Here is a 9,138-nt window from a genome sequence, read left to right on the forward strand (position 1 = left end):
TCTGGGAGTTGGCCACTCCTTGGATCTGCAGGTGCAGTAGAAACTGGATCCCAGGAGTATCACAATATTGCACCAGGGCAGGTTTAAAAACTGGGCCTTTCCAATTTATTAATAATGCCCAGAAGGATGCATCTACCCTTTGGGCTGATGCCCAGGCTCCTGACTGTGGGGCAATGATAAGCAGATTAGGAGATGTGGCTCTGACGCTGGATGACCTGCCCTGAGTAAGCTTGGGGAAGGAAATGGGATTAACAGAGCTGTTTCCCGTTGCCACTAAGTTATAGATTGTTCATTTCTTCTCTTTTGCTTTCTAATGAGGTGGTATGAAAAGAAATTCACAGAAGTGCCTGGCCCTTTCCAAGCTCTGGGGAAGCATTTAAAGCCATCTGGCCTCAGAGATAAAATGGTCTGGCTGAAGCTGCCTTCCTTCCCACATTGCCCTAGCTGCTGAGTGGGAAAAGCCACCCTACTTGGTGTTTCCTACTTCTCCAAGGCTGTGACTTAGTTTTTCCTACATTGTCACAGTCATCTCTTTAAGAACGTGATGGAAACTTTATCCAGGCCTGGTTGAGTTGGCTTGCATTTTATTACTATTTTTTAATACCCCATTGTAAATTGGAAGAGCAGCAGAAAGCCTTGAGCTAATTGGATCTGGAAAAGTTCTAAGGCAGGATAGTCAGAACTTGTGTCTGATTCCAAGGAAGAATTTTTAAAAAAAAAAATTCCATGGTTAGGTATTTAGTGTTGAGTTGTTTCTTCCAGCCTCAGATAGCCTGCATCACTGAAGGCTGGGAATGAATTCAGGGCAATATTCCTGTGTTCAGCCTGTTCCCCGCCTCTCTAGCTGTCTGCTTCCAGCCACTGGTAGTGGTGGCACCCCAGACGGGACAAGTACTGGTGTCTCTTAGGTGACAGTGTGAGATCAGTGTGGATAGGACCAGTAGCTTTTGGGTCACCCCGTTGTCACACCAGCTCAGCAGGGTTTGCCTGATGCCAGCAATGGCCAAAGAACACATGCACACAACAATCTCCAAGCTTCCTATGTGATTTATAGTCTGATCAGACTTCTAGACCCAACTGAGCTTTCAAAATGTGGCTTGGAGAGAAGAGCTTCCCTGCACAAAGTTAGCACTGCCCCTCCATTGTTGGCACTGAGACCTGGGGACAGGGGGGTCCCTTTCAAGGAGGTTACTTTGACTCCCTTCCTCAGCCAGCAGCAGGATCTCTCAGCATCCTGTTTGCTGTGTGGGGAACAGTTGGGGCCAGGGCTGTTTAGCAGGAGCCTGCAGCTGGTAATTCCTGTTTACATCCCACTGACCCTGAGGCTTTGCCTGTGTCACATATGGCAAGATGCCCCCATACCACCACAGTGCCTGTGTGTCCTGCAAGTTACATAGTACCTGATTCCTTCTTGGGTTCAAAGTGGGCTTGGCCCGTGCTGGACACCCAGCCACAAGGCTGCCTTGGTCCGTGGACATGTGCTGTGCCACCCTGGGTGGCCCTGTGATGGCAGGTAGCCAGCAGGCACAATACTTGATCCTGACTGTATATAATTTATCCTCTCTCTCACCTGAGGAGAATTCACTTTGCAGAGTGTGGCAGTCACCTGTGTCTTACCTGATGTAGGAGATGGGAACTGGCTGAGAACAGTGCCCATGCAGGCAGGACCTGCACTTAGGGAGCTGCAATTTCCTCTGGTCTAGACACTTATGTAGCTACACTATCCGTCTGTGTTTACCTTTCAGTTGAAACCCTAAATCCCTGCAGGCTGGGATCAAAGCATGATGGCTCAAACAGTCCATGCTGTGCTTTTTAGCATTAGACCTGGTTGTCTGAGCCTCTCCTCAGTCTCCATCCCAAAAGAAAACTTCCTTAGCCAGGTGTCCAGGTTGAATGATTTTGCTCTGGCCACTCAATTTTGCTGCTTTTTCCTCTAGCATTTTGCACGGGGCCATTTTTAGGAATGCAAACTGAGGGCTCTCCTTGCTCTCAAGCCATGGTCGCTGCAGCATGTGAGTGCAAGTGGAACACGCTCTGCATTGTGCAAACAGCTGCAGTTGCAACGGGCTTCTCCCAGCTCAGCTCCCAGCTTCCTCCCTGGACACACACACTGCTGTCTTTGTGCCTGCTGGGAGGCCAAGGATGAGCCCCAGGCAAGACTGGGTCTGTGATCCCCCTGGCTGGTTGAATGTGGAAGAGATCTGTGTGTGCTCCCCAGAGCTCCCAGCAGGCAGCTCCATGCCCCACCTACCCAGCCTTTGTGGTGGCACTTCCACGAGCAGATTTATTAGCCTTCCACTTGCCCATTGACCTGTCCCCCTTCCAGGCTGACCATAGTGGTAACAGCAGCCCTGAGGGGTTGTCAGAGAGCAGGGATGTGTTGGGCATTAAAGGGCTTGCAAGCACCCATACTGGTAGGTCTCATTCCAGGGCTGTGACCCAGCAGTGGCTTAACATACCCAGGCCTGTGGCCATTGCAGTTTTGGCTGTTCCCCCTCATCAAAATTCGGTGTGAAGGAGCTGCAGTTTGGGCTCAGCATCCTGTAATGCCTGCAGGGAACAGTAAATCCATCAGTGAGCACTGAGGCTGTTCCTGCTCTCTTTCTGCAGCCCAGCTGTGAGTCTGAACACTATTCAGACTGGATTCTGGGAATGAGCTGTTGAAAGCCTTATTAGATGCCCCCCAGGTATTCACTCATCCGTTAACCTTGCTCACTTTCTAAACTGCTGCACTTGGACTTGCCAGATTGCCCAGTGCTGCTTTCAGTTCCGAGAATGATACAAAAAGCATTTTTGCAGCTATATCTATTTTTGTCTGACTCAGTCCTGAAGTGGTTGGGAGTAGTTTAGACATGAACTCTTGTGCTTGGTTTTGGAGGTGCAGCCCTTTTCAGGCAGGAATAAGAGAGCAGTTAAAGCTGTGTCTGGCTGTGGAAACTGCATGTTTGTCCAGTTCCAGGGCCACAGATCCTGCAAGCTAAAGGGCAAAGCTAATGCTTGTGGGTGCACAGCATGTTGCAACTGGCAAGGCAAAGGCAGTGCTCCATGATGGAGGTTCATCTCATTACACTGTAAATGTGACTCATCTGCAGGGACTTTGATCTCCCATTGGGCTGAAACACCTGAAACCAAAGTGCAGATGGCTTATGCATGTGCCTTTACGTATTTGCTAGGAGTTTGGTCAGCTTTGTGGGCCAAACCACTGGACATATGGCCAAGGCCACAGTGGAAAAGATCTGCTTAAACCTTTCCCCTTGAGAAAGCCCTGGCTGGGAGACAGCTGTGCCCTGGGCCTGTTCTGGAGGCTGAGAAATGGTGAAACTTCTTGTATATGGGAATTCATTCTAATAGTTGTGGATTGAGAGACAGCTGCATCTTGCTCCCATATTATTTCATTGAGTTACGGAATGTTTTGGGTTGGAAGAAACCTTCAAGATCATCTACTTTCAACCTCCCCCACCATGGGCAGGGACTTTTTACACTAGCCAGGTTGCCCAAAACACCATCTAATCTAGCCTTCAACATTTTCAGGGATGAAGCATTCACAAATTCTCTGGGCAAACTGCTCCAGTGACTCACCAGCCTCACAGTATAGAATCATAGAGTATCCTGAGTTGAAAGGCAGCCACAAAGATTGTCCAGTTCAGCTACTGCCCCTGCACAAGACAACCCCAAGAATCACATCATGTGCCTGAGAGCATTGTCCAAACACTTCTTGAACTCTGGCAGTCTTGGTGCTGTGACCCCTTCTCTGTAAAGAACTTCTTCATAATATCTAATCTAAACCTACACTCTTTCACTGTAAAATCTTTAACCCTTGTTCTACACTACATTGTCTTGTAAAACATTCCTCTACCACTACATTCTCTTGTAAAATATTCCTCTCCAGCTCTCTTGTATGCTCCTTTAGATACTGGAATCTGCTGTAAGATCTCCCCAGACTTTTCTCTTCTCCAGGCTGAGCAACCCCATCTCTCTTAACCTGTCTTTGTAAGAGAGATGCTCCAGCCCTCCTCTGGACCTCCTCTGGACTTGCTCCAACAGGTCCACGTCTCTCTCATGCTGGAGGTCCCAGAGTTGGATGGGTAGGTACCCCACTCCAGGTAGGGCCTCACTAAAGTGGAGTTGAGGCACAGAACCCCCTCCCTTGCCCTGCTACCCACACTGCTTCGAATGAAGCCCAGGACAAGTTGGCTTTCTGGGCTGCAAGGGCACATTGAAAATCATGTTCAGCTTTTTGTCCACCAAAATCCCCAAGCTTTTCTCCTGTGTGCTGCTCTCAATCTATTCTCTACCCAGCCTGTATTTGTGGTTGGGATTGCCCCAACCCAACTGCAGAATGTTGCACTTAGCCTCTTGAACATCTCAAGCCTGCCCAGGTCTCTCTGGATGGCACCCCTGCCCTGCAGCATGTTGGCCACACCACACAGCTTGTTGTCATCAGTGAACTTGCTGAGAATGCACCTGATCCCCCTGTCCCTGTCACTGACAAAGACATTGAACAGCTGGTCCCAGCTGAGACCACCTAATACCACTTGTCACTGGTCTCCACTTGGCCATTGAACTGATGACCACAGCTCTTTTAGTGCCACCACCCAGCCAATTCCTTGTCCACTGAGTTGTCCATCTGCCAAATCCACATCTCTCCAGTTTAGAGACAATGATGTTTTGTGGGACGGTGTCAAATGCTTTGCACAAGTCTGAGTTTACTATGTCAGTTGCTCTTCCCTTAGCCACCTACACTGTAACCCACTTTCAGAAGGCCACCAAATTTGTCAGGCACAATTTGCCCTTACTGAAGCCATGTTGACTGTCACCAACCACCTTATTATTTTCCATGTCCCTTAGCATAGTTTCCAGGAGGATCTGATTCATGAGCTTGCCGGGCACCAAGGTGGCACTGAAAGGCTTGTAGTTAGTTACCTGTGTCTTTCTTATTTCCTTTTTTAAAAAATGCTTCCCCCTTCCCAGCCAGTAGGTGCTTCACCAGACTGCCATGACTTCTCAAATATGATGGATAGAGGCTTAGCCACTTCTTCTGCCAATTTCCTCTGGACAGATGTATCTCATCAGGTCCCATGGACTTGTGCAAATTCAGGTTTCTGAGATGGTCTCAAACCGTTTCTCCTACAGCAAGTAGTTCCTCATTCTCCCGATCCCTCCCTTTGACTTTTGCAAGTTGGTTGGTGTGGCTGGAGCACTTGGCAGTAAAGACTGAGGCAAAAAAAAATCATTGAATACCTCAACCTTCTTTATGTCCTGGGTAATCAAGTATCCCATTCTCCTTTTTATTACTGAGGTACCTATACAAGCTCCTCTTGTTGCCCTTGATGCCCTGGTCAGGTTTAATTCTGTCAGAGCAGGCAGTTCCTAACCTGATCCCTGGTTGCAATTTATCTGTATTCCTCCCAGACTGCTTGGCTTTGCTGCCACCCTCTGTCGCCTCCCTACAGGACAGTTTGAGTTTGAGTTTGTCCAGGAGCTCCTTGTTCATTCATGTGGGCCTCCTGGCATTTTTGCCAGTCTTCCTCTTCACTGGGATGCATTGCTCTGGAGCTTGCAGGAGGTTATCCTTGAATACTAGTCATCTTTCTGCCCCTCTTCCCTTCAGGCCTCTACAAAGCAGATCCCTGAAGAGGCCAAAGTCTGTTGTGGCCAACATGTAGGACCCATTATTTGGCCTTGTCATAGCTTGGCCCCTCAATCCAGAGCCTTCCTACCAGCAGATCCCAAATCCCATTCTCTCTGTCGGGTGGATTGATTCAATTTCAGTGTTTCATACCTGACTTGAACTGAATTTCATCTGGATCCTGTCAAATCCTATCTTTGCCAGGTCTTTAAGGTCATCTGATGGGTTTACTTTCTGGCATTCCTCTGGCTTTGTTTTCTTTAACATTTTCCACAATATTTCTAAGACAGTGTATTGTGACTTCTAACCCACAGCATGGAAGCAGTGAATAGTATGAAAGCCAGGACCATTTTCCTGTGGTTCCTTTCTGTATATTTCTTTCTAGTCTGACTGTAAGCCAGGAATAGTTCTTGTAAAGGTGCTTTATTTGCTCTAATTTTACATCCATCTTTCATCTAAATGGTATTTCCCTTTCTGACAAGAAGTCTGAATGGGATAACACAAAGTCCTTTATGGAGGTCAAAATTTTCACATCTGCTGCTTACCCTTTATCTGCCAGATCTTTGAGAGAGAAAATTTAAATGGTTTGGTATAAAATAGTTCTTAAGAAATTGCAGCTATTTGCTTCTCAGTCCCCATACTAGCCCCTTGGTGCCTCTGAACTAATCCTTTGTGCAGCTCAATTTTCTAGACACTGAATTACAGATCTGTAACTTGACTTTATGCCTTTTAAACAGGATACTGTGCTTATTCTGTGCCATTTCCTTGTTTCCACTCCACTAGGTCTTGGAGAGTATGGTTTGGGAACTGGAGACAGCTCCTCCTCTGATAATGAGTGTTGCTGTAGCTCATAGACATTTCACCTGGCTGAAAGTTCATTAACCTCTTCTTTCACAATCTTGCCTCATTTCCCGACCCCTTTCTCTTCATCATTAAGGCTGAATGCCAGGGCAGGAGTTTGGCTGTAGGTGCCTAAGAGAGAGACTGCAATCATTATTTTATCTTGGTGGTTTGTGGAGGGTAATGGATCTCTTCAGTGAGATATTCACCTCTAGATTCAACTTTTATGTGGAACCTAAATGCACAAAAGGCAGCAGAGCCATCAGTTTCTTCCATGTACTTTCCTCAAATGAATGAGTGATGACCTTACCCACCTCTTGGTCCTTCCTCTTCACTCTCCCAGTGTTGATTCTCATGTCCATCACATAAGCTGTCTCCTCACTGGAATCCAGCACAGAGCACAGAGCTAACTGGTTCATTCTAAGGCCACCTGCAAATGTTTGAGCTTTGCTAATTCTCAGATTTTTCCTTTGCTCTGTTTTCCCCCTCTCCCTCCCTTTTATAAAAAGCTGGTTGCAAGGAATTGCTACTGTAGCCCTGGGATTTTGGGGGGGAAAAAAATCTCCCCTAAGAATAGAGGCAGTCCTGGGACAGCTCCTCAGAGCAGAGCTGGCCTGTCACCTTTGGGGATTTGGTAGTGCTGGTTAGACAAAACCACCTGGCTTGCCAAAGCATTGGGAACAGTCTTGTACCCAGAGGCAGGCTGGACCAGAAACTGGGAGGGCTCTTCCAGACAATGCTGCTATGGGTCTGCAAAAGAAAATATTCAATCCATACCAAAGCTGTGCTATTCTCTCACATCAGGAGCACATCTGCACTGCACTTGGACACCACAGCCCTCTCTTTCTGCAAGGTGGCCCCATGTTACCATAGGTACAATGGCAACACAGCACGTGCAGGAGAGCTGGCCTTGCCTTCCTCCCTCAGGCCTGTCACTGCATTTGGAATAGCCTCACTGAAATGTCTGAACTTGCAAGCTTGCTGCTGAGCTTCCTGAGCACCAGAATTAAGGATTTAGTAGTAGGGCTGGGAATACTTCCAACTTTTCCCATAGCCTGGACTGCCTGGATGCCCTAGGAGCTGGTGCCTGTTCTATTGTTCTACTGTCTTTGCTACTGTAGCAGTAATTAGGATAAGGTATAATTACAAAGTTTGCTCTGGGACATATGCAAGCCATTAAGCTGCATTGAAAAGTCCTCTGTGTTTTCTGCTCCTTTTAGTTCTGTGACAAATGCAGACCCTTTGGTTTAAAGTGGAAAGCCAGTGGCAATGGCTGGCAGTAAGTTCTTCATCCTACAGACCCTTCATCTGTCCTCTCCAAAGTAGCCTGTGGGTACTCAAGATGTGAAATATGGCAATTGTGTATGCAAACAAATTATTGTAGTTTAGGTGCTTGGTGGAGAAATAATGGCTAAAAAATCTGGAGTTGTGTCCTGGAGATGAAAGAAAAGGTACTCCCATCTTTTGGAGACACCCAGGATTATCCAGGCAGCACCAGTGCTACCTGGCACAGAGCACTCACTGGGCATGTTTTTCGAGGGTGGGCAGAAGGTATCATGCAAAGATGGCTCAGCTTGGCTCTTCTAGCCTTTCACACCAGTGCCTGCCTTTGGAGGATGGAGTAATGGGCTTGCTCCCAAGGCACATCCCAAATCAGACAGCAAAGAAGACCCATATTTTTCCAGGAAGTTCACTGCAGACCTTGGAAAATATGGCAATTTACAGCTTGGTCCCTGAATAAACTTGGGCATGTTTTTGCTAACTACCACCAGTATTCTTCCTTTGGCCCTCTGATTCATCCAGACCTACCTTGTTTTCACATACCAGCAATGCCTCCGGAACTGGGCAGTTATCAGAAGACAATGAATCACCTAAAACATCTGCTAATTCATTCTGTAGGAGCTCATCTTACTCATAGCAGAAATTCCAACTCTCAGCTGCTCTGAAAATTTTTCACCCACAACATATGCAGCCACTCCCGGTCAAATTTTTGCCATCTCAGTGAGGGACACTGAGATGACACAGGCCCACATAGCTAGAAGACAGGGTCAGCAGCTGCAAATCTCACAGAGGAACCAAGGATTTCCCTTCCACTCAGGAAGAGACTGGTACCCATCCCTGATGCTTGCTTTTAGAAATATTTTTTTTTCAATGGTAGAGGTTCCCTTTGGTTCTGAGATTTTTTGCTTTAACCCCAGACAGAGAATTCCACTTGGTGGCTGGTGCCTCTAGTGCAATATTGTGCCAGCAGGCTTGTCTTAGCAGGGCTGACCTTTCAGAGAGATGTTCAACTTGATGTCAGATACAGCTGCAAAGCCAAACAGGATCCAGTTCTGATCCTGCTTTTTTCTACCTTGGCTGGATTGGCTCCTAGACTGCTCCATAAATCATTGTCCAGTGATAAAATACCAAGGGGGGCTGGGTTTGTCTGATGCTACTCTTGAGAAGTCAGATTTTATCTCAGTAAACATAGCCCCTGGGACTTGATGATCTTAAAGGCCTTTTTCAACCTAAACAATTCTATAATTCTATGGCCTTTATGCACCTTGGGTATTCTTAGGTAGCAATGTAATTGTGGGCTCTAGATGAGGCACAACAGTACTATCAAATGGTTCTGTTCCAAGAAATGGGAAGATTTCATCTTGGTTTGTGTCATAACCATTTAGGAA

Source organism: Serinus canaria, chromosome 4 (genome assembly GCF_022539315.1).
Source record: "Serinus canaria isolate serCan28SL12 chromosome 4, serCan2020, whole genome shotgun sequence".
In the NCBI taxonomy this organism is placed as follows: Eukaryota; Metazoa; Chordata; class Aves; order Passeriformes; family Fringillidae; genus Serinus; species Serinus canaria.